The 20,992-nt window shown below is 48.2% G+C and overlaps 32 non-coding genes across 32 annotated transcripts; all 32 read left to right on the top strand.

Annotated features, from left to right (window-relative positions):
* Positions 1–922: 922 nt before the first annotated feature.
* On the top strand, positions 923–1,004 carry trnal-uag (transfer RNA leucine (anticodon UAG)). The gene has a single exon. It is a non-coding gene; the product is annotated as a tRNA-Leu (tRNA).
* A 96-nt stretch (positions 1,005–1,100) lies between these two features.
* Positions 1,101–1,182, top strand: trnal-aag (transfer RNA leucine (anticodon AAG)). The gene has a single exon. It is a non-coding gene; the product is annotated as a tRNA-Leu (tRNA).
* Positions 1,183–2,235: 1,053 nt separating this feature from the next.
* Positions 2,236–2,317, top strand: trnal-uag (transfer RNA leucine (anticodon UAG)). The gene has a single exon. It is a non-coding gene; the product is annotated as a tRNA-Leu (tRNA).
* A 96-nt stretch (positions 2,318–2,413) lies between these two features.
* On the top strand, positions 2,414–2,495 carry trnal-aag (transfer RNA leucine (anticodon AAG)). Its single transcript has one exon. It is a non-coding gene; the product is annotated as a tRNA-Leu (tRNA).
* A 1,053-nt stretch (positions 2,496–3,548) lies between these two features.
* Positions 3,549–3,630, top strand: trnal-uag (transfer RNA leucine (anticodon UAG)). Its single transcript has one exon. It is a non-coding gene; the product is annotated as a tRNA-Leu (tRNA).
* A 96-nt stretch (positions 3,631–3,726) lies between these two features.
* On the top strand, positions 3,727–3,810 carry trnal-aag (transfer RNA leucine (anticodon AAG)). Its single transcript has one exon. It is a non-coding gene; the product is annotated as a tRNA-Leu (tRNA).
* A 1,053-nt stretch (positions 3,811–4,863) lies between these two features.
* Positions 4,864–4,945, top strand: trnal-uag (transfer RNA leucine (anticodon UAG)). Its single transcript has one exon. It is a non-coding gene; the product is annotated as a tRNA-Leu (tRNA).
* A 96-nt stretch (positions 4,946–5,041) lies between these two features.
* trnal-aag (transfer RNA leucine (anticodon AAG)) lies at positions 5,042–5,123 on the top strand. Its single transcript has one exon. It is a non-coding gene; the product is annotated as a tRNA-Leu (tRNA).
* A 1,053-nt stretch (positions 5,124–6,176) lies between these two features.
* On the top strand, positions 6,177–6,258 carry trnal-uag (transfer RNA leucine (anticodon UAG)). Its single transcript has one exon. It is a non-coding gene; the product is annotated as a tRNA-Leu (tRNA).
* A 96-nt stretch (positions 6,259–6,354) lies between these two features.
* On the top strand, positions 6,355–6,436 carry trnal-aag (transfer RNA leucine (anticodon AAG)). The gene has a single exon. It is a non-coding gene; the product is annotated as a tRNA-Leu (tRNA).
* A 1,053-nt stretch (positions 6,437–7,489) lies between these two features.
* trnal-uag (transfer RNA leucine (anticodon UAG)) lies at positions 7,490–7,571 on the top strand. Its single transcript has one exon. It is a non-coding gene; the product is annotated as a tRNA-Leu (tRNA).
* A 96-nt stretch (positions 7,572–7,667) lies between these two features.
* trnal-aag (transfer RNA leucine (anticodon AAG)) lies at positions 7,668–7,749 on the top strand. The gene has a single exon. It is a non-coding gene; the product is annotated as a tRNA-Leu (tRNA).
* A 1,053-nt stretch (positions 7,750–8,802) lies between these two features.
* trnal-uag (transfer RNA leucine (anticodon UAG)) lies at positions 8,803–8,884 on the top strand. Its single transcript has one exon. It is a non-coding gene; the product is annotated as a tRNA-Leu (tRNA).
* A 96-nt stretch (positions 8,885–8,980) lies between these two features.
* trnal-aag (transfer RNA leucine (anticodon AAG)) lies at positions 8,981–9,062 on the top strand. Its single transcript has one exon. It is a non-coding gene; the product is annotated as a tRNA-Leu (tRNA).
* A 1,053-nt stretch (positions 9,063–10,115) lies between these two features.
* On the top strand, positions 10,116–10,197 carry trnal-uag (transfer RNA leucine (anticodon UAG)). Its single transcript has one exon. It is a non-coding gene; the product is annotated as a tRNA-Leu (tRNA).
* A 96-nt stretch (positions 10,198–10,293) lies between these two features.
* trnal-aag (transfer RNA leucine (anticodon AAG)) lies at positions 10,294–10,375 on the top strand. Its single transcript has one exon. It is a non-coding gene; the product is annotated as a tRNA-Leu (tRNA).
* A 1,053-nt stretch (positions 10,376–11,428) lies between these two features.
* Positions 11,429–11,510, top strand: trnal-uag (transfer RNA leucine (anticodon UAG)). Its single transcript has one exon. It is a non-coding gene; the product is annotated as a tRNA-Leu (tRNA).
* Positions 11,511–11,606: 96 nt separating this feature from the next.
* On the top strand, positions 11,607–11,688 carry trnal-aag (transfer RNA leucine (anticodon AAG)). Its single transcript has one exon. It is a non-coding gene; the product is annotated as a tRNA-Leu (tRNA).
* A 1,053-nt stretch (positions 11,689–12,741) lies between these two features.
* Positions 12,742–12,823, top strand: trnal-uag (transfer RNA leucine (anticodon UAG)). The gene has a single exon. It is a non-coding gene; the product is annotated as a tRNA-Leu (tRNA).
* Positions 12,824–12,919: 96 nt separating this feature from the next.
* Positions 12,920–13,001, top strand: trnal-aag (transfer RNA leucine (anticodon AAG)). Its single transcript has one exon. It is a non-coding gene; the product is annotated as a tRNA-Leu (tRNA).
* Positions 13,002–14,054: 1,053 nt separating this feature from the next.
* trnal-uag (transfer RNA leucine (anticodon UAG)) lies at positions 14,055–14,136 on the top strand. Its single transcript has one exon. It is a non-coding gene; the product is annotated as a tRNA-Leu (tRNA).
* Positions 14,137–14,232: 96 nt separating this feature from the next.
* On the top strand, positions 14,233–14,314 carry trnal-aag (transfer RNA leucine (anticodon AAG)). Its single transcript has one exon. It is a non-coding gene; the product is annotated as a tRNA-Leu (tRNA).
* Positions 14,315–15,367: 1,053 nt separating this feature from the next.
* On the top strand, positions 15,368–15,449 carry trnal-uag (transfer RNA leucine (anticodon UAG)). Its single transcript has one exon. It is a non-coding gene; the product is annotated as a tRNA-Leu (tRNA).
* Positions 15,450–15,545: 96 nt separating this feature from the next.
* trnal-aag (transfer RNA leucine (anticodon AAG)) lies at positions 15,546–15,627 on the top strand. The gene has a single exon. It is a non-coding gene; the product is annotated as a tRNA-Leu (tRNA).
* A 1,053-nt stretch (positions 15,628–16,680) lies between these two features.
* trnal-uag (transfer RNA leucine (anticodon UAG)) lies at positions 16,681–16,762 on the top strand. The gene has a single exon. It is a non-coding gene; the product is annotated as a tRNA-Leu (tRNA).
* A 96-nt stretch (positions 16,763–16,858) lies between these two features.
* On the top strand, positions 16,859–16,940 carry trnal-aag (transfer RNA leucine (anticodon AAG)). Its single transcript has one exon. It is a non-coding gene; the product is annotated as a tRNA-Leu (tRNA).
* A 1,053-nt stretch (positions 16,941–17,993) lies between these two features.
* Positions 17,994–18,075, top strand: trnal-uag (transfer RNA leucine (anticodon UAG)). Its single transcript has one exon. It is a non-coding gene; the product is annotated as a tRNA-Leu (tRNA).
* Positions 18,076–18,171: 96 nt separating this feature from the next.
* Positions 18,172–18,253, top strand: trnal-aag (transfer RNA leucine (anticodon AAG)). The gene has a single exon. It is a non-coding gene; the product is annotated as a tRNA-Leu (tRNA).
* Positions 18,254–19,306: 1,053 nt separating this feature from the next.
* Positions 19,307–19,388, top strand: trnal-uag (transfer RNA leucine (anticodon UAG)). The gene has a single exon. It is a non-coding gene; the product is annotated as a tRNA-Leu (tRNA).
* Positions 19,389–19,484: 96 nt separating this feature from the next.
* Positions 19,485–19,566, top strand: trnal-aag (transfer RNA leucine (anticodon AAG)). The gene has a single exon. It is a non-coding gene; the product is annotated as a tRNA-Leu (tRNA).
* A 1,053-nt stretch (positions 19,567–20,619) lies between these two features.
* trnal-uag (transfer RNA leucine (anticodon UAG)) lies at positions 20,620–20,701 on the top strand. The gene has a single exon. It is a non-coding gene; the product is annotated as a tRNA-Leu (tRNA).
* Positions 20,702–20,797: 96 nt separating this feature from the next.
* On the top strand, positions 20,798–20,879 carry trnal-aag (transfer RNA leucine (anticodon AAG)). The gene has a single exon. It is a non-coding gene; the product is annotated as a tRNA-Leu (tRNA).
* The last annotated feature ends 113 nt before the right edge of the window (positions 20,880–20,992 follow it).

Raw genomic sequence — 20,992 nt, 5'->3', positions numbered from 1 at the left:
GGAATTTCTAGCCATAAACACAGGATAACGGCGGGGCAGAAGATGGGCAAAGTCATTGGAAATTCCCAGCAAGGTCTCGTGTAATTCCTTGACTGCGCATACCGTTACAGGGAAGCCTATCAAGTCTTAAACCGGAATGTGCACCTACTCAGCGCTTTTCCATCAGTGTTTTCAGAATGAAAGAATTCACGTTCTTATGACAAGGTCATATTTCACATTGAAACATTTCCACTTTGGTGCCTTGCTTCCAAGTAGATTTGCATAGGAAGAGTAGTTGCTAATCTGGTCCTCCTTTTTGGAGGTCCACTTGATTTACCGAAAGTCTCCAGGTGCTCTGACATTGGGTTTTAAATCAGGGAAATGCGGGTGAAAGCCCTAGCTTCCTTAACGAAGAGCAGAGTGGCGCAGCGGAAGCGTGCTGGGCCCATAACCCAGAGGTCGATGGATCGAAACCATCCTCTGCTAATCATACCTTTTGACATCCAGCAAGGCTCCATGCAGTCTTCATGTCATGCAGTCCCACCGCTGCCAGTCAGACATTTTGTCCTTCATTGTTCAAGTAAACCTGTCAAGTACATGGCCAGGCAAAGATGATTAAACTGTCCCTTTCAGGGCCTCTGTATGTATTAGACTTGTACCACTAAATGCGCGGCAACGTCCTCTGGTGATCATGAACCCGATGTCAGTGGTGTCCAGAGTTGAACATTTGAGTTCTCATGATTTAGAAATAGTGCTGGTCAAAGCAGAGACACCTGGGAAATTCCTGCTCTTCACACTTGGTCGCTCAGTAATGTTGGATAGCAGCACTGTACATTTCTGATGTCGCAATCAAGTTCTTAACTTGACAGTTAAGAACTTGATTGATTTTCTGTTTCCTCCCTTGGAAATACCACGGGCCAAACATGACCCCTTTGGAAGCGGAGGTAGTGTGGCCGAGTGGTCTAAGGCGCTGGATTTAGGTTCCAGTCTCTATGGAGGCGTGGGTTCAAAGCCCACCACTGCCATATTTAGCTCCTGGTATTTGGAGTTTCTCTCCCTAAACTGAGCATCATGGCAGGAAGGTGCGAAAGATCTCAGCTGTTAAAGAAACCTCCCTGTCAGGTAGTGTGGCCGAGTGGTCTAAGGCGCTGGATTAAGGCTCCAGTCCCTCAGGGGGCGTGGGTTCGAATCCCACCACTGCCAGTCGGACGTTTGCACCTCACCTGTCAGTTGACCTTCGAAAACAGTCTTTGCCAACTGAAAGTGTTGTCTCAGGCTACTTGCAGTCTCTATCAGTGTAGGTTCAAAACCCACCACTGCGACCTTCAGCTCTTGGAAGTTGGAATTTCTAGCCATAAACACAGGATAACGGCGGGGCAGAAGATGGGCAAAGTCATTGGAAATTCCCAGCAAGGTCTCGTGTAATTCCTTGACTGCGCATACCGTTACAGGGAAGCCTATCAAGTCTTAAACCGGAATGTGCACCTACTCAGCGCTTTTCCATCAGTGTTTTCAGAATGAAAGAATTCACGTTCTTATGACAAGGTCATATTTCACATTGAAACATTTCCACTTTGGTGCCTTGCTTCCAAGTAGATTTGCATAGGAAGAGCAGTTGCCAATCTGGTCCTCCTTTTTGGAGGTCCACTTGATTTACCGAAAGTCTCCAGGTGCTCTGACATTGGGTTTTAAATCAGGGAAATGCGGGTGAAAGCCCTAGCTTCCTTAACGAAGAGCAGAGTGGCGCAGCGGAAGCGTGCTGGGCCCATAACCCAGAGGTCGATGGATCGAAACCATCCTCTGCTAATCATACCTTTTGACATCCAGCAAGGCTCCATGCAGTCTTCATGTCATGCAGTCCCACCGCTGCCAGTCAGACATTTTGTCCTTCATTGTTCAAGTAAACCTGTCAAGTACATGGCCAGGCAAAGATGATTAAACTGTCCCTTTCAGGGCCTCTGTATGTATTAGACTTGTACCACTAAATGCCCGGCAACGTCCTCTGGTGATCATGAACCCGATGTCAGTTGTGTCCAGAGTTGAACATTTGAGTTCTCATGATTTAGAAATAGTGCTGGTCAAAGCAGAGACACCTGGGAAATTCCTGCTCTTCACACTTGGTCGCTCAGTAATGTTGGATAGCAGCACTGTACATTTCTGATGTCGCGATGGACATTGACAGTTAAGAACTTGATTGATTTTCTGTTTCCTCCCTTGGAAATACCACGGGCCAAACATGACCCCTTTGGAAGCGGAGGTAGTGTGGCCGAGTGGTCTAAGGCGCTGGATTTAGGCTCCAGTCTCTATGGAGGCGTGGGTTCAAATCCCACCACTGCCATATTTAGCTCCTGGTATTTGGAGTTTCTCTCCCTAAACTGAGCATCATGGCAGGAAGGTGCGAAAGATCTCAGCTGTTAAAGAAACCTCCCTGTCAGGTAGTGTGGCCGAGTGGTCTAAGGTGCTGGATTAAGGCTCCAGTCCCTCAGGGGGCGTGGGTTCGAATCCCACCACTGCCAGTCGGACGTTTGCACCTCACCTGTCAGTTGACCTTCGAAAACAGTCTTTGCCAACTGAAAGTGTTGTCTCAGGCTACTTGCAGTCTCTATCAGTGTAGGTTCAAAACCCACCACTGCGAACTTCAGCTCTTGGAAGTTGGAATTTCTAGCCATAAACACAGGATAACGGCGGGGCAGAAGATGGGCAAAGTCATTGGAAATTCCCAGCAAGGTCTCGTGTAATTCCTTGACTGCGCATACCGTTACAGGGAAGCCTATCAAGTCTTAATGCGGAATGTGCACCTACTCAGCGCTTTTCCATCAGTGTTTTCAGAATGAAAGAATTCACGTTCTTATGACAAGGTCATATTTCACATTGAAACATTTCCACTTTGGTGCCTTGCTTCCAAGTAGATTTGCATAGGAAGAGCAGTTGCCAATCTGGTCCTCCTTTTTGGAGGTCCACTTGATTTACCGAAAGTCTCCAGGTGCTCTGACATTGGGTTTTAAATCAGGGAAATGCGGGTGAAAGCCCTAGCTTCCTTAACGAAGAGCAGAGTGGCGCAGCGGAAGCGTGCTGGGCCCATAACCCAGAGGTCGATGGATCGAAACCATCCTCTGCTAATCATACCTTTTGACATCCAGCAAGGCTCCATGCAGTCTTCATGTCATGCAGTCCCACCGCTGCCAGTCAGACATTTTGTCCTTCATTGTTCAAGTAAACCTGTCAAGTACATGGCCAGGCAAAGATGATTAAACTGTCCCTTTCAGGGCCTCTGTATGTATTAGACTTGTACCACTAAATGCGCGGCAACGTCCTCTGGTGATCATGAACCCGATGTCAGTGGTGTCCAGAGTTGAACATTTGAGTTCTCATGATTTAGAAATAGTGCTGGTCAAAGCAGAGACACCTGGGAAATTCCTGCTCTTCACACTTGGTCGCTCAGTAATGTTGGATAGCAGCACTGTACATTTCTGATGTCGCGATGGACATTGACAGTTAAGAACTTGATTGATTTTCTGTTTCCTCCCTTGGAAATACCACGGGCCAAACATGACCCCTTTGGAAGCGGAGGTAGTGTGGCCGAGTGGTCTAAGGCGCTGGATTTAGGTTCCAGTCTCTATGGAGGCGTGGGTTCAAATCCCACCACTGCCATATTTAGCTCATGGTATTTGGAGTTTCTCTCCCTAAACTGAGCATCATGGCAGGAAGGTGCGAAAGATCTCAGCTGTTAAAGAAACCTCCCTGTCAGGTAGTGTGGCCGAGTAAGGTCTAAGGCGCTGGATTAAGGCTCCAGTCCCTTAGGGGGCGTGGGTTCGAATCCCACCACTGCCAGTCGGACGTTTGCACCTCACCTGTCAGTTGACCTTTGAAAACAGTCTTTGCCAACTGAAAGTGTTGTCTCAGGCTACTTGCAGTCTCTATCAGTGTAGGTTCAAAACCCACCACTGCGACCTTCAGCTCTTGGAAGTTGGAATTTCTAGCCATAAACACAGGATAACGGCGGGGCAGAAGATGGGCAAAGTCATTGGAAATTCCCAGCAAGGTCTCGTGTAATTCCTTGACTGCGCATACCGTTACAGGGAAGCCTATCAAGTCTTAAACCGGAATGTGCACCTACTCAGTGCTTTTCCATCAGTGTTTTCAGAATGAAAGAATTCACGTTCTTATGACAAGGTCATATTTCACATTGAAACATTTCCACTTTGGTGCCTTGCTTCCAAGTAGATTTGCATAGGAAGAGCAGTTGCCAATCTGGTCCTCCTTTTTGGAGGTCCACTTGATTTACCGAAAGTCTCCAGGTGCTCTGACATTGGGTTTTAAATCAGGGAAATGCGGGTGAAAGCCCTAGCTTCCTTAACGAAGAGCAGAGTGGCGCAGCGGAAGCGTGCTGGGCCCATAACCCAGAGGTCGATGGATCGAAACCATCCTCTGCTAATCATACCTTTTGACATCCAGCAAGGCTCCATGCAGTCTTCATGTCATGCAGTCCCACCGCTGCCAGTCAGACATTTTGTCCTTCATTGTTCAAGTAAACCTGTCAAGTACATGGCCAGGCAAAGATGATTAAACTGTCCCTTTCAGGGCCTCTGTATGTATTAGACTTGTACCACTAAATGCCCGGCAACGTCCTCTGGTGATCATGAACCCGATGTCAGTGGTGTCCAGAGTTGAACATTTGAGTTCTCATGATTTAGAAATAGTGCTGGTCAAAGCAGAGACACCTGGGAAATTCCTGCTCTTCACACTTGGTCGCTCAGTAATGTTGGATAGCAGCACTGTACATTTCTGATGTCGCGATGGACATTGACAGTTAAGAACTTGATTGATTTTCTGTTTCCTCCCTTGGAAATACCACGGGCCAAACATGACCCCTTTGGAAGCGGAGGTAGTGTGGCCGAGTGGTCTAAGGCGCTGGATTTAGGCTCCAGTCTCTATGGAGGCGTGGGTTCAAATCCCACCACTGCCATATTTAGCTCCTGGTATTTGGAGTTTCTCTCCCTAAACTGAGCATCATGGCAGGAAGGTGCGAAAGATCTCAGCTGTTAAAGAAACCTCCCTGTCAGGTAGTGTGGCCGAGTGGTCTAAGGCGCTGGATTAAGGCTCCAGTCCCTCAGGGGGCGTGGGTTCGAATCCCACCACTGCCAGTCGGACGTTTGCACCTCACCTGTCAGTTGACCTTCGAAAACAGTCTTTGCCAACTGAAAGTGTTGTCTCAGGCTACTTGCAGTCTCTATCAGTGTAGGTTCAAAACCCACCACTGCGACCTTCAGCTCTTGGAAGTTGGAATTTCTAGCCATAAACACAGGATAACGGCGGGGCAGAAGATGGGCAAAGTCATTGGAAATTCCCAGCAAGGTCTCGTGTAATTCCTTGACTGCGCATACCGTTACAGGGAAGCCTATCAAGTCTTAAACCGGAATGTGCACCTACTCAGTGCTTTTCCATCAGTGTTTTCAGAATGAAAGAATTCACGTTCTTATGACAAGGTCATATTTCACATTGAAACATTTCCACTTTGGTGCCTTGCTTCCAAGTAGATTTGCATAGGAAGAGCAGTTGCCAATCTGGTCCTCCTTTTTGGAGGTCCACTTGATTTACCGAAAGTCTCCAGGTGCTCTGACATTGGGTTTTAAATCAGGGAAATGCGGGTGAAAGCCCTAGCTTCCTTAACGAAGAGCAGAGTGGCGCAGCGGAAGCGTGCTGGGCCCATAACCCAGAGGTCGATGGATCGAAACCATCCTCTGCTAATCATACCTTTTGACATCCAGCAAGGCTCCATGCAGTCTTCATGTCATGCAGTCCCACCGCTGCCAGTCAGACATTTTGTCCTTCATTGTTCAAGTAAACCTGTCAAGTACATGGCCAGGCAAAGATGATTAAACTGTCCCTTTCAGGGCCTCTGTATGTATTAGACTTGTACCACTAAATGCCCGGCAACGTCCTCTGGTGATCATGAACCCGATGTCAGTGGTGTCCAGAGTTGAACATTTGAGTTCTCATGATTTAGAAATAGTGCTGGTCAAAGCAGAGACACCTGGGAAATTCCTGCTCTTCACACTTGGTCGCTCAGTAATGTTGGATAGCAGCACTGTACATTTCTGATGTCGCGATGGACATTGACAGTTAAGAACTTGATTGATTTTCTGTTTCCTCCCTTGGAAATACCACGGGCCAAACATGACCCCTTTGGAAGCGGAGGTAGTGTGGCCGAGTGGTCTAAGGCGCTGGATTTAGGCTCCAGTCTCTATGGAGGCGTGGGTTCAAATCCCACCACTGCCATATTTAGCTCCTGGTATTTGGAGTTTCTCTCCCTAAACTGAGCATCATGGCAGGAAGGTGCGAAAGATCTCAGCTGTTAAAGAAACCTCCCTGTCAGGTAGTGTGGCCGAGTGGTCTAAGGCGCTGGATTAAGGCTCCAGTCCCTCAGGGGGCGTGGGTTCGAATCCCACCACTGCCAGTCGGACGTTTGCACCTCACCTGTCAGTTGACCTTCGAAAACAGTCTTTGCCAACTGAAAGTGTTGTCTCAGGCTACTTGCAGTCTCTATCAGTGTAGGTTCAAAACCCACCACTGCGACCTTCAGCTCTTGGAAGTTGGAATTTCTAGCCATAAACACAGGATAACGGCGGGGCAGAAGATGGGCAAAGTCATTGGAAATTCCCAGCAAGGTCTCGTGTAATTCCTTGACTGCGCATACCGTTACAGGGAAGCCTATCAAGTCTTAAACCGGAATGTGCACCTACTCAGCGCTTTTCCATCAGTGTTTTCAGAATGAAAGAATTCACGTTCTTATGACAAGGTCATATTTCACATTGAAACATTTCCACTTTGGTGCCTTGCTTCCAAGTAGATTTGCATAGGAAGAGCAGTTGCCAATCTGGTCCTCCTTTTTGGAGGTCCACTTGATTTACCGAAAGTCTCCAGGTGCTCTGACATTGGGTTTTAAATCAGGGAAATGCGGGTGAAAGCCCTAGCTTCCTTAACGAAGAGCAGAGTGGCGCAGCGGAAGCGTGCTGGGCCCATAACCCAGAGGTCGATGGATCGAAACCATCCTCTGCTAATCATACCTTTTGACATCCAGCAAGGCTCCATGCAGTCTTCATGTCATGCAGTCCCACCGCTGCCAGTCAGACATGTTGTCCTTCATTGTTCAACTAAACCTGTCAAGTACATGGCCAGGCAAAGATGATTAAACTGTCCCTTTCAGGGCCTCTGTATGTATTAGACTTGTACCACTAAATGCCCGGCAACGTCCTCTGGTGATCATGAACCCGATGTCAGTGGTGTCCAGAGTTGAACATTTGAGTTCTCATGATTTAGAAATAGTGCTGGTCAAAGCAGAGACACCTGGGAAATTCCTGCTCTTCACACTTGGTCGCTCAGTAATGTTGGATAGCAGCACTGTACATTTCTGATGTCGCGATGGACATTGACAGTTAAGAACTTGATTGATTTTCTGTTTCCTCCCTTGGAAATACCACGGGCCAAACATGACCCCTTTGGAAGCGGAGGTAGTGTGGCCGAGTGGTCTAAGGCGCTGGATTTAGGCTCCAGTCTCTATGGAGGCGTGGGTTCAAATCCCACCACTGCCATATTTAGCTCCTGGTATTTGGAGTTTCTCTCCCTAAACTGGGCATCATGGCAGGAAGGTGCGAAAGATCTCAGCTGTTAAAGAAACCTCCCTGTCAGGTAGTGTGGCCGAGTGGTCTAAGGCGCTGGATTAAGGCTCCAGTCCCTCAGGGGGCGTGAGTTCGAATCCCACCACTGCCAGTCGGACGTTTGCACCTCACCTGTCAGTTGACCTTCGAAAACAGTCTTTGCCAACTGAAAGTGTTGTCTCAGGCTACTTGCAGTCTCTATCAGTGTAGGTTCAAAACCCACCACTGCGACCTTCAGCTCTTGGAAGTTGGAATTTCTAGCCATAAACACAGGATAACGGCGGGGCAGAAGATGGGCAAAGTCATTGGAAATTCCCAGCAAGGTCTCGTGTAATTCCTTGACTGCGCATACCGTTACAGGGAAGCCTATCAAGTCTTAAACCGGAATGTGCACCTACTCAGCGCTTTTCCATCAGTGTTTTCAGAATGAAAGAATTCACGTTCTTATGACAAGGTCATATTTCACATTGAAACATTTCCACTTTGGTGCCTTGCTTCCAAGTAGATTTGCATAGGAAGAGCAGTTGCCAATCTGGTCCTCCTTTTTGGAGGTCCACTTGATTTACCGAAAGTCTCCAGGTGCTCTGACATTGGGTTTTAAATCAGGGAAATGCGGGTGAAAGCCCTAGCTTCCTTAACGAAGAGCAGAGTGGCGCAGCGGAAGCGTGCTGGGCCCATAACCCAGAGGTCGATGGATCGAAACCATCCTCTGCTAATCATACCTTTTGACATCCAGCAAGGCTCCATGCAGTCTTCATGTCATGCAGTCCCACCGCTGCCAGTCAGACATTTTGTCCTTCATTGTTCAAGTAAACCTGTCAAGTACATGGCCAGGCAAAGATGATTAAACTGTCCCTTTCAGGGCCTCTGTATGTATTAGACTTGTACCACTAAATGCCCGGCAACGTCCTCTGGTGATCATGAACCCGATGTCAGTGGTGTCCAGAGTTGAACATTTGAGTTCTCATGATTTAGAAATAGTGCTGGTCAAAGCAGAGACACCTGGGAAATTCCTGCTCTTCACACTTGGTCGCTCAGTAATGTTGGATAGCAGCACTGTACATTTCTGATGTCGCGATGGACATTGACAGTTAAGAACTTGATTGATTTTCTGTTTCCTCCCTTGGAAATACCACGGGCCAAACATGACCCCTTTGGAAGCGGAGGTAGTGTGGCCGAGTGGTCTAAGGCGCTGGATTTAGGCTCCAGTCTCTATGGAGGCGTGGGTTCAAATCCCACCACTGCCATATTTAGCTCCTGGTATTTGGAGTTTCTCTCCCTAAACTGGGCATCATGGCAGGAAGGTGCGAAAGATCTCAGCTGTTAAAGAAACCTCCCTGTCAGGTAGTGTGGCCGAGTGGTCTAAGGCGCTGGATTAAGGCTCCAGTCCCTCAGGGGGCGTGGGTTCGAATCCCACCACTGCCAGTCGGACGTTTGCACCTCACCTGTCAGTTGACCTTCGAAAACAGTCTTTGCCAACTGAAAGTGTTGTCTCAGGCTACTTGCAGTCTCTATCAGTGTAGGTTCAAAACCCACCACTGCGACCTTCAGCTCTTGGAAGTTGGAATTTCTAGCCATAAACACAGGATAACGGCGGGGCAGAAGATGGGCAAAGTCATTGGAAATTCCCAGCAAGGTCTCGTGTAATTCCTTGACTGCGCATACCGTTACAGGGAAGCCTATCAAGTCTTAAACCGGAATGTGCACCTACTCAGCGCTTTTCCATCAGTGTTTTCAGAATGAAAGAATTCACGTTCTTATGACAAGGTCATATTTCACATTGAAACATTTCCACTTTGGTGCCTTGCTTCCAAGTAGATTTGCATAGGAAGAGCAGTTGCCAATCTGGTCCTCCTTTTTGGAGGTCCACTTGATTTACCGAAAGTCTCCAGGTGCTCTGACATTGGGTTTTAAATCAGGGAAATGCGGGTGAAAGCCCTAGCTTCCTTAACGAAGAGCAGAGTGGCGCAGCGGAAGCGTGCTGGGCCCATAACCCAGAGGTCGATGGATCGAAACCATCCTCTGCTAATCATACCTTTTGACAACCAGCAAGGCTCCATGCAGTCTTCATGTCATGCAGTCCCACCGCTGCCAGTCAGACATTTTGTCCTTCATTGTTCAAGTAAACCTGTCAAGTACATGGCCAGGCAAAGATGATTAAACTGTCCCTTTCAGGGCCTCTGTATGTATTAGACTTGTACCACTAAATGCCCGGCAACGTCCTCTGGTGATCATGAACCCGATGTCAGTGGTGTCCAGAGTTGAACATTTGAGTTCTCATGATTTAGAAATAGTGCTGGTCAAAGCAGAGACACCTGGGAAATTCCTGCTCTTCACACTTGGTCGCTCAGTAATGTTGGATAGCAGCACTGTACATTTCTGATGTCGCGATGGACATTGACAGTTAAGAACTTGATTGATTTTCTGTTTCCTCCCTTGGAAATACCACGGGCCAAACATGACCCCTTTGGAAGCGGAGGTAGTGTGGCCGAGTGGTCTAAGGCGCTGGATTTAGGCTCCAGTCTCTATGGAGGCGTGGGTTCAAATCCCACCACTGCCATATTTAGCTCCTGGTATTTGGAGTTTCTCTCCCTAAACTGGGCATCATGGCAGGAAGGTGCGAAAGATCTCAGCTGTTAAAGAAACCTCCCTGTCAGGTAGTGTGGCCGAGTGGTCTAAGGCGCTGGATTAAGGCTCCAGTCCCTCAGGGGGCGTGGGTTCGAATCCCACCACTGCCAGTCGGACGTTTGCACCTCACCTGTCAGTTGACCTTCGAAAACAGTCTTTGCCAACTGAAAGTGTTGTCTCAGGCTACTTGCAGTCTCTATCAGTGTAGGTTCAAAACCCACCACTGCGACCTTCAGCTCTTGGAAGTTGGAATTTCTAGCCATAAACACAGGATAACGGCGGGGCAGAAGATGGGCAAAGTCATTGGAAATTCCCAGCAAGGTCTCGTGTAATTCCTTGACTGCGCATACCGTTACAGGGAAGCCTATCAAGTCTTAAACCGGAATGTGCACCTACTCAGCGCTTTTCCATCAGTGTTTTCAGAATGAAAGAATTCACGTTCTTATGACAAGGTCATATTTCACATTGAAACATTTCCACTTTGGTGCCTTGCTTCCAAGTAGATTTGCATAGGAAGAGCAGTTGCCAATCTGGTCCTCCTTTTTGGAGGTCCACTTGATTTACCGAAAGTCTCCAGGTGCTCTGACATTGGGTTTTAAATCAGGGAAATGCGGGTGAAAGCCCTAGCTTCCTTAACGAAGAGCAGAGTGGCGCAGCGGAAGCGTGCTGGGCCCATAACCCAGAGGTCGATGGATCGAAACCATCCTCTGCTAATCATACCTTTTGACATCCAGCAAGGCTCCATGCAGTCTTCATGTCATGCAGTCCCACCGCTGCCAGTCAGACATTTTGTCCTTCATTGTTCAAGTAAACCTGTCAAGTACATGGCCAGGCAAAGATGATTAAACTGTCCCTTTCAGGGCCTCTGTATGTATTAGACTTGTACCACTAAATGCCCGGCAACGTCCTCTGGTGATCATGAACCCGATGTCAGTGGTGTCCAGAGTTGAACATTTGAGTTCTCAGGATTTAGAAATAGTGCTGGTCAAAGCAGAGACACCTGGGAAATTCCTGCTCTTCACACTTGGTCGCTCAGTAATGTTGGATAGCAGCACTGTACATTTCTGATGTCGCGATGGACATTGACAGTTAAGAACTTGATTGATTTTCTGTTTCCTCCCTTGGAAATACCACGGGCCAAACATGACCCCTTTGGAAGCGGAGGTAGTGTGGCCGAGTGGTCTAAGGCGCTGGATTTAGGCTCCAGTCTCTATGGAGGCGTGGGTTCAAATCCCACCACTGCCATATTTAGCTCCTGGTATTTGGAGTTTCTCTCCCTAAACTGAGCATCATGGCAGGAAGGTGCGAAAGATCTCAGCTGTTAAAGAAACCTCCCTGTCAGGTAGTGTGGCCGAGTGGTCTAAGGCGCTGGATTAAGGCTCCAGTCCCTCAGGGGGCGTGGGTTCGAATCCCACCACTGCCAGTCGGACGTTTGCACCTCACCTGTCAGTTGACCTTCGAAAACAGTCTTTGCCAACTGAAAGTGTTGTCTCAGGCTACTTGCAGTCTCTATCAGTGTAGGTTCAAAACCCACCACTGCGACCTTCAGCTCTTGGAAGTTGGAATTTCTAGCCATAAACACAGGATAACGGCGGGGCAGAAGATGGGCAAAGTCATTGGAAATTCCCAGCAAGGTCTCGTGTAATTCCTTGACTGCGCATACCGTTACAGGGAAGCCTATCAAGTCTTAAACCGGAATGTGCACCTACTCAGCGCTTTTCCATCAGTGTTTTCAGAATGAAAGAATTCACGTTCTTATGACAAGGTCATATTTCACATTGAAACATTTCCACTTTGGTGCCTTGCTTCCAAGTAGATTTGCATAGGAAGAGCAGTTGCCAATCTGGTCCTCCTTTTTGGAGGTCCACTTGATTTACCGAAAGTCTCCAGGTGCTCTGACATTGGGTTTTAAATCAGGGAAATGCGGGTGAAAGCCCTAGCTTCCTTAACGAAGAGCAGAGTGGCGCAGCGGAAGCGTGCTGGGCCCATAACCCAGAGGTCGATGGATCGAAACCATCCTCTGCTAATCATACCTTTTGACAACCAGCAAGGCTCCATGCAGTCTTCATGTCATGCAGTCCCACCGCTGCCAGTCAGACATTTTGTCCTTCATTGTTCAAGTAAACCTGTCAAGTACATGGCCAGGCAAAGATGATTAAACTGTCCCTTTCAGGGCCTCTGTATGTATTAGACTTGTACCACTAAATGCCCGGCAACGTCCTCTGGTGATCATGAACCCGATGTCAGTGGTGTCCAGAGTTGAACATTTGAGTTCTCATGATTTAGAAATAGTGCTGGTCAAAGCAGAGACACCTGGGAAATTCCTGCTCTTCACACTTGGTCGCTCAGTAATGTTGGATAGCAGCACTGTACATTTCTGATGTCGCGATGGACATTGACAGTTAAGAACTTGATTGATTTTCTGTTTCCTCCCTTGGAAATACCACGGGCCAAACATGACCCCTTTGGAAGCGGAGGTAGTGTGGCCGAGTGGTCTAAGGCGCTGGATTTAGGCTCCAGTCTCTATGGAGGCGTGGGTTCAAATCCCACCACTGCCATATTTAGCTCCTGGTATTTGGAGTTTCTCTCCCTAAACTGAGCATCATGGCAGGAAGGTGCGAAAGATCTCAGCTGTTAAAGAAACCTCCCTGTCAGGTAGTGTGGCCGAGTGGTCTAAGGCGCTGGATTAAGGCTCCAGTCCCTCAGGGGGCGTGGGTTCGAATCCCACCACTGCCAGTCGGACGTTTGCACCTCACCTGTCAGTTGACCTTCGAAAACAGTCTTTGCCAACTGAAAGTGTTGTCTCAGGCTACTTGCAGTCTCTATCAGTGTAGGTTCAAAACCCACCACTGCGACCTTCAGCCCTTGGAAGTTGGAATTTCTAGCCATAAACACAGGATAACGGCGGGGCAGAAGATGGGCAAAGTCATTGGAAATTCCCAGCAAGGTCTCGTGTAATTCCTTGACTGCGCATACCGTTACAGGGAAGCCTATCAAGTCTTAAACCGGAATGTGCACCTACTCAGCGCTTTTCCATCAGTGTTTTCAGAATGAAAGAATTCACGTTCTTATGACAAGGTCATATTTCACATTGAAACATTTCCACTTTGGTGCCTTGCTTCCAAGTAGATTTGCATAGGAAGAGCAGTTGCCAATCTGGTCCTCCTTTTTGGAGGTCCACTTGATTTACCGAAAGTCTCCAGGTGCTCTGACATTGGGTTTTAAATCAGGGAAATGCGGGTGAAAGCCCTAGCTTCCTTAACGAAGAGCAGAGTGGCGCAGCGGAAGCGTGCTGGGCCCATAACCCAGAGGTCGATGGATCGAAACCATCCTCTGCTAATCATACCTTTTGACATCCAGCAAGGCTCCATGCAGTCTTCATGTCATGCAGTCCCACCGCTGCCAGTCAGACATTTTGTCCTTCATTGTTCAAGTAAACCTGTCAAGTACATGGCCAGGCAAAGATGATTAAACTGTCCCTTTCAGGGCCTCTGTATGTATTAGACTTGTACCACTAAATGCCCGGCAACGTCCTCTGGTGATCATGAACCCGATGTCAGTGGTGTCCAGAGTTGAACATTTGAGTTCTCAGGATTTAGAAATAGTGCTGGTCAAAGCAGAGACACCTGGGAAATTCCTGCTCTTCACACTTGGTCGCTCAGTAATGTTGGATAGCAGCACTGTACATTTCTGATGTCGCGATGGACATTGACAGTTAAGAACTTGATTGATTTTCTGTTTCCTCCCTTGGAAATACCACGGGCCAAACATGACCCCTTTGGAAGCGGAGGTAGTGTGGCCGAGTGGTCTAAGGCGCTGGATTTAGGCTCCAGTCTCTATGGAGGCGTGGGTTCAAATCCCACCACTGCCATATTTAGCTCCTGGTATTTGGAGTTTCTCTCCCTAAACTGAGCATCATGGCAGGAAGGTGCGAAAGATCTCAGCTGTTAAAGAAACCTCCCTGTCAGGTAGTGTGGCCGAGTGGTCTAAGGCGCTGGATTAAGGCTCCAGTCCCTCAGGGGGCGTGGGTTCGAATCCCACCACTGCCAGTCGGACGTTTGCACCTCACCTGTCAGTTGACCTTCGAAAACAGTCTTTGCCAACTGAAAGTGTTGTCTCAGGCTACTTGCAGTCTCTATCAGTGTAGGTTCAAAACCCACCACTGCGACCTTCAGCCCTTGGAAGTTGGAATTTCTAGCCATAAACACAGGATAACGGCGGGGCAGAAGATGGGCAAAGTCATTGGAAATTCCCAGCAAGGTCTCGTGTAATTCCTTGACTGCGCATACCGTTACAGGGAAGCCTATCAAGTCTTAAACCGGAATGTGCACCTACTCAGCGCTTTTCCATCAGTGTTTTCAGAATGAAAGAATTCACGTTCTTATGACAAGGTCATATTTCACATTGAAACATTTCCACTTTGGTGCCTTGCTTCCAAGTAGATTTGCATAGGAAGAGCAGTTGCCAATCTGGTCCTCCTTTTTGGAGGTCCACTTGATTTACCGAAAGTCTCCAGGTGCTCTGACATTGGGTTTTAAATCAGGGAAATGCGGGTGAAAGCCCTAGCTTCCTTAACGAAGAGCAGAGTGGCGCAGCGGAAGCGTGCTGGGCCCATAACCCAGAGGTCGATGGATCGAAACCATCCTCTGCTAATCATACCTTTTGACATCCAGCAAGGCTCCATGTAGTCTTCATGTCATGCAGTCCCACCGCTGCCAGTCAGACATTTTGTCCTTCATTGTTCAAGTAAACCTGTCAAGTACATGGCCAGGCAAAGATGATTAAACTGTCCCTTTCAGGGCCTCTGTATGTATTAGACTTGTACCACTAAATGCCCGGCAACGTCCTCTGGTGATCATGAACCCGATGTCAGTGGTGTCCAGAGTTGAACATTTGAGTTCTCATGATTTAGAAATAGTGCTGGTCAAAGCAGAGACACCTGGGAAATTCCTGCTCTTCACACTTGGTCGCTCAGTAATGTTGGATAGCAGCACTGTACATTTCTGATGTCGCGATGGACATTGACAGTTAAGAACTTGATTGATTTTCTGTTTCCTCCCTTGGAAATACCACGGGCCAAACATGACCCCTTTGGAAGCGGAGGTAGTGTGGCCGAGTGGTCTAAGGCGCTGGATTTAGGCTCCAGTCTCTATGGAGGCGTGGGTTCAAATCCCACCACTGCCATATTTAGCTCCTGGTATTTGGAGTTTCTCTCCCTAAACTGGGCATCATGGCAGGAAGGTGCGAAAGATCTCAGCTGTTAAAGAAACCTCCCTGTCAGGTAGTGTGGCCGAGTGGTCTAAGGCGCTGGATTAAGGCTCCAGTCCCTCAGGGGGCGTGGGTTCGAATCCCACCACTGCCAGTCGGACGTTTGCACCTCACCTGTCAGTTGACCTTCGAAAACAGTCTTTGCCAACTGAAAGTGTTGTCTCAGGCTACTTGCAGTCTCTATCAGTGTAGGTTCAAAACCCACCACTGCGACCTTCAGCCCTTGGAAGTTGGAATTTCTAGCCATAAACACAGGATAACGGCGGGGCAGAAGATGGGCAAAGTCATTGGAAATTCCCAGCAAGGTCTCGTGTAATTCCTTGACTGCGCATACCGTTACAGGGAAGCCTATCAAGTCTTAAACCGGAATGTGCACCTACTCAGTGCTTTTCCATCAGTGTTTTCAGAATGAAAGAATTCACGTTCTTATGACAAGGTCATATTTCACATTGAAACATTTCCACTTTGGTGCCTTGCTTCCAAGTAGATTTGCATAGGAAGAGCAGTTGCCAATCTGGTCCTCCTTTTTGGAGGTCCACTTGATTTACCGAAAGTCTCCAGGTGCTCTGACATTGGGTTTTAAATCAGGGAAATGCGGGTGAAAGCCCTAGCTTCCTTAACGAAGAGCAGAGTGGCGCAGCGGAAGCGTGCTGGGCCCATAACCCAGAGGTCGATGGATCGAAACCATCCTCTGCTAATCATACCTTTTGACATCCAGCAAGGCTCCATGCAGTCTTCATGTCATGCAGTCCCACCGCTGCCAGTCAGACATTTTGTCCTTCATTGTTCAAGTAAACCTGTCAAGTACATGGCCAGGCAAAGATGATTAAACTGTCCCTTTCAGGGCCTCTGTATGTATTAGACTTGTACCACTAAATGCCCGGCAACGTCCTCTGGTGATCATGAACCCGATGTCAGTGGTGTCCAGAGTTGAACATTTGAGTTCTCAGGATTTAGAAATAGTGCTGGTCAAAGCAGAGACACCTGGGAAATTCCTGCTCTTCACACTTGGTCGCTCAGTAATGTTGGATAGCAGCACTGTACATTTCTGATGTCGCGATGGACATTGACAGTTAAGAACTTGATTGATTTTCTGTTTCCTCCCTTGGAAATACCACGGGCCAAACATGACCCCTTTGGAAGCGGAGGTAGTGTGGCCGAGTGGTCTAAGGCGCTGGATTTAGGCTCCAGTCTCTATGGAGGCGTGGGTTCAAATCCCACCACTGCCATATTTAGCTCCTGGTATTTGGAGTTTCTCTCCCTAAACTGAGCATCATGGCAGGAAGGTGCGAAAGATCTCAGCTGTTAAAGAAACCTCCCTGTCAGGTAGTGTGGCCGAGTGGTCTAAGGCGCTGGATTAAGGCTCCAGTCCCTCAGGGGGCGTGGGTTCGAATCCCACCACTGCCAGTCGGACGTTTGCACCTCACCTGTCAGTTGACCTTCGAAAACAGTCTTTGCCAACTGAAAGTGTTGTCTCAGGCTACTTGCAGTCTCTATCAGTGTAGGTTCAAAACCCACCACTGCGACCTTCAGCTCTTGGAAGTTGGAATTTCTAGCCATAAACACAGGATAACGGCGGGGCAGAAGATGGGCAAAGTCATTGGAAATTCCCAGCAAGGTCTCGTGTAATTCCTTGACTGCGCATACCGTTACAGGGAAGCCTATCAAGTCTTAAACCGGAATGTGCACCTACTCAGCGCTTTTCCATCAGTGTTTTCAGAATGAAAGAATTCACGTTCTTATGACAAGGTCATATTTCACATTGAAACATTTCCACTTTGGTGCCTTGCTTCCAAGTAGATTTGCATAGGAAGAGCAGTTGCCAATCTGGTCCTCCTTTTTGGAGGTCCACTTGATTTACCGAAAGTCTCCAGGTGCTCTGACATTGGGTTTTAAATCAGGGAAATGCGGGTGAAAGCCCTAGCTTCCTTAACGAAGAGCAGAGTGGCGCAGCGGAAGCGTGCTGGGCCCATAACCCAGAGGTCGATGGATCGAAACCATCCTCTGCTAATCATACCTTTTGACATCCAGCAAGGCTCCATGCAGTCTTCATGTCATGCAGTCCCACCGCTGCCAGTCAGACATTTTGTCCTTCATTGTTCAAGTAAACCTGTCAAGTACATGGCCAGGCAAAGATGATTAAACTGTCCCTTTCAGGGCCTCTGTATGTATTAGACTTGTACCACTAAATGCCCGGCAACGTCCTCTGGTGATCATGAACCCGATGTCAGTGGTGTCCAGAGTTGAACATTTGAGTTCTCAGGATTTAGAAATAGTGCTGGTCAAAGCAGAGACACCTGGGAAATTCCTGCTCTTCACACTTGGTCGCTCAGTAATGTTGGATAGCAGCACTGTACATTTCTGATGTCGCGATGGACATTGACAGTTAAGAACTTGATTGATTTTCTGTTTCCTCCCTTGGAAATACCACGGGCCAAACATGACCCCTTTGGAAGCGGAGGTAGTGTGGCCGAGTGGTCTAAGGCGCTGGATTTAGGCTCCAGTCTCTATGGAGGCGTGGGTTCAAATCCCACCACTGCCATATTTAGCTCCTGGTATTTGGAGTTTCTCTCCCTAAACTGAGCATCATGGCAGGAAGGTGCGAAAGATCTCAGCTGTTAAAGAAACCTCCCTGTCAGGTAGTGTGGCCGAGTGGTCTAAGGCGCTGGATTAAGGCTCCAGTCCCTCAGGGGGCGTGGGTTCGAATCCCACCACTGCCAGTCGGACGTTTGCACCTCACCTGTCAGTTGACCTTCGAAAACAGTCTTTGCCAACTGAAAGTGTTGTCTCAGGCTACTTGCAGTCTCTATCAGTGTAGGTTCAAAACCCACCACTGCGACCTTCAGCTCTTGGAAGTTGGAATTTCTAGCCATAAACACAGGATAACGGCGGGGCAGAAGATGGGCAAAGTCATTGGAAATTCCCAGCAAGGTCTCGTGTAATTCCTTGACTGCGCATACCGTTACAGGGAAGCCTATCAAGTCTTAAACCGGAATGTGCACCTACTCAGCGCTTTTCCATCAGTGTTTTCAGAATGAAAGAATTCACGTTCTTATGACAAGGTCATATTTCACATTGAAACATTTCCACTTTGGTGCCTTGCTTCCAAGTAGATTTGCATAGGAAGAGCAGTTGCCAATCTGGTCCTCCTTTTTGGAGGTCCACTTGATTTACCGAAAGTCTCCAGGTGCTCTGACATTGGGTTTTAAATCAGGGAAATGCGGGTGAAAGCCCTAGCTTCCTTAACGAAGAGCAGAGTGGCGCAGCGGAAGCGTGCTGGGCCCATAACCCAGAGGTCGATGGATCGAAACCATCCTCTGCTAATCATACCTTTTGACATCCAGCAAGGCTCCATGCAGTCTTCATGTCATGCAGTCCCACCGCTGCCAGTCAGACATTTTGTCCTTCATTGTTCAAGTAAACCTGTCAAGTACATGGCCAGGCAAAGATGATTAAACTGTCCCTTTCAGGGCCTCTGTATGTATTAGACTTGTACCACTAAATGCCCGGCAACGTCCTCTGGTGATCATGAACCCGATGTCAGTGGTGTCCAGAGTTGAACATTTGAGTTCTCATGATTTAGAAATAGTGCTGGTCAAAGCAGAGACACCTGGGAAATTCCTGCTCTTCACACTTGGTCGCTCAGTAATGTTGGATAGCAGCACTGTACATTTCTGATGTCGCGATGGACATTGACAGTTAAGAACTTGATTGATTTTCTGTTTCCTCCCTTGGAAATACCACGGGCCAAACATGACCCCTTTGGAAGCGGAGGTAGTGTGGCCGAGTGGTCTAAGGCGCTGGATTTAGGCTCCAGTCTCTATGGAGGCGTGGGTTCAAATCCCACCACTGCCATATTTAGCTCCTGGTATTTGGAGTTTCTCTCCCTAAACTGAGCATCATGGCAGGAAGGTGCGAAAGATCTCAGCTGTTAAAGAAACCTCCCTGTCAGGTAGTGTGGCCGAGTGGTCTAAGGCGCTGGATTAAGGCTCCAGTCCCTCAGGGGGCGTGGGTTCGAATCCCACCACTGCCAGTCGGACGTTTGCACCTCACCTGTCAGTTGACCTTCGAAAACAGTCTTTGCCAACTGAAAGTGTTGTCTCAGGCTACTTGCAGTCTCTATCAGTGTAGGTTCAAAACCCACCACTGCGACCTTCAGCTCTTGGAAGTTGGAATTTCTAGCCATAAACACAGGATAACGGCGGGGCAGAAGATGGGCAAAGTCATTGGAAATTCCCAGCAAGGTCTCGTGTAATTCCTTGACTGCGCATACCGTTACAGGGAAGCCTATCAAGTCTTAAACCGGAATGTGCACCTACTCAGCGCTTTTCCATCAGTGTTTTCAGAATGAAAGAATTCACGTTCTTATGACAAGGTCATATTTCACATTGAAACATTTCCACTTTGGTGCCTTGCTTCCAAGTAGATTTGCATAGGAAGAGCAGTTGCCAATCTGGTCCTCCTTTTTGGAGGTCCACTTGATTTACCGAAAGTCTCCAGGTGCTCTGACATTGGGGTTTAAATCAGGGAAATGCGGGTGAAAGCCCTAGCTTCCTTAACGAAGAGCAGAGTGGCGCAGCGGAAGCGTGCTGGGCCCATAACCCAGAGGTCGATGGATCGAAACCATCCTCTGCTAATCATACCTTTTGACATCCAGCAAGGCTCCATGCAGTCTTCATGTCATGCAGTCCCACCGCTGCCAGTCAGACATTTTGTCCTTCATTGTTCAAGTAAACCTGTCAAGTACATGGCCAGGCAAAGATGATTAAACTGTCCCTTTCAGGGCCTCTGTATGTATTAGACTTGTACCACTAAATGCCCGGCAACGTCCTCTGGTGATCATGAACCCGATGTCAGTGGTGTCCAGAGTTGAACATTTGAGTTCTCATGATTTAGAAATAGTGCTGGTCAAAGCAGAGACACCTGGGAAATTCCTGCTCTTCACACTTGGTCGCTCAGTAATGTTGGATAGCAGCACTGTACATTTCTGATGTCGCGATGGACATTGACAGTTAAGAACTTGATTGATTTTCTGTTTCCTCCCTTGGAAATACCACGGGCCAAACATGACCCCTTTGGAAGCGGAGGTAGTGTGGCCGAGTGGTCTAAGGCGCTGGATTTAGGCTCCAGTCTCTATGGAGGCGTGGGTTCAAATCCCACCACTGCCATATTTAGCTCCTGGTATTTGGAGTTTCTCTCCCTAAACTGAGCATCATGGCAGGAAGGTGCGAAAGATCTCAGCTGTTAAAGAAACCTCCCTGTCAGGTAGTGTGGCCGAGTGGTCTAAGGCGCTGGATTAAGGCTCCAGTCCCTCAGGGGGCGTGGGTTCGAATCCCACCACTGCCAGTCGGACGTTTGCACCTCACCTGTCAGTTGACCTTCGAAAACAGTCTTTGCCAACTGAAAGTGTTGTCTCAGGCTACTTGCAGTCTCTATCAGTGTAGGTTCAAAACCCACCA

This window comes from Thunnus thynnus, chromosome 9 (assembly GCF_963924715.1).
Source record: "Thunnus thynnus chromosome 9, fThuThy2.1, whole genome shotgun sequence".
Taxonomy (NCBI): Eukaryota; Metazoa; Chordata; class Actinopteri; order Scombriformes; family Scombridae; genus Thunnus; species Thunnus thynnus.
Note: the sequence above shows the minus strand (reverse complement) of the source record. Positions and strands in the feature narration are given on the sequence as shown.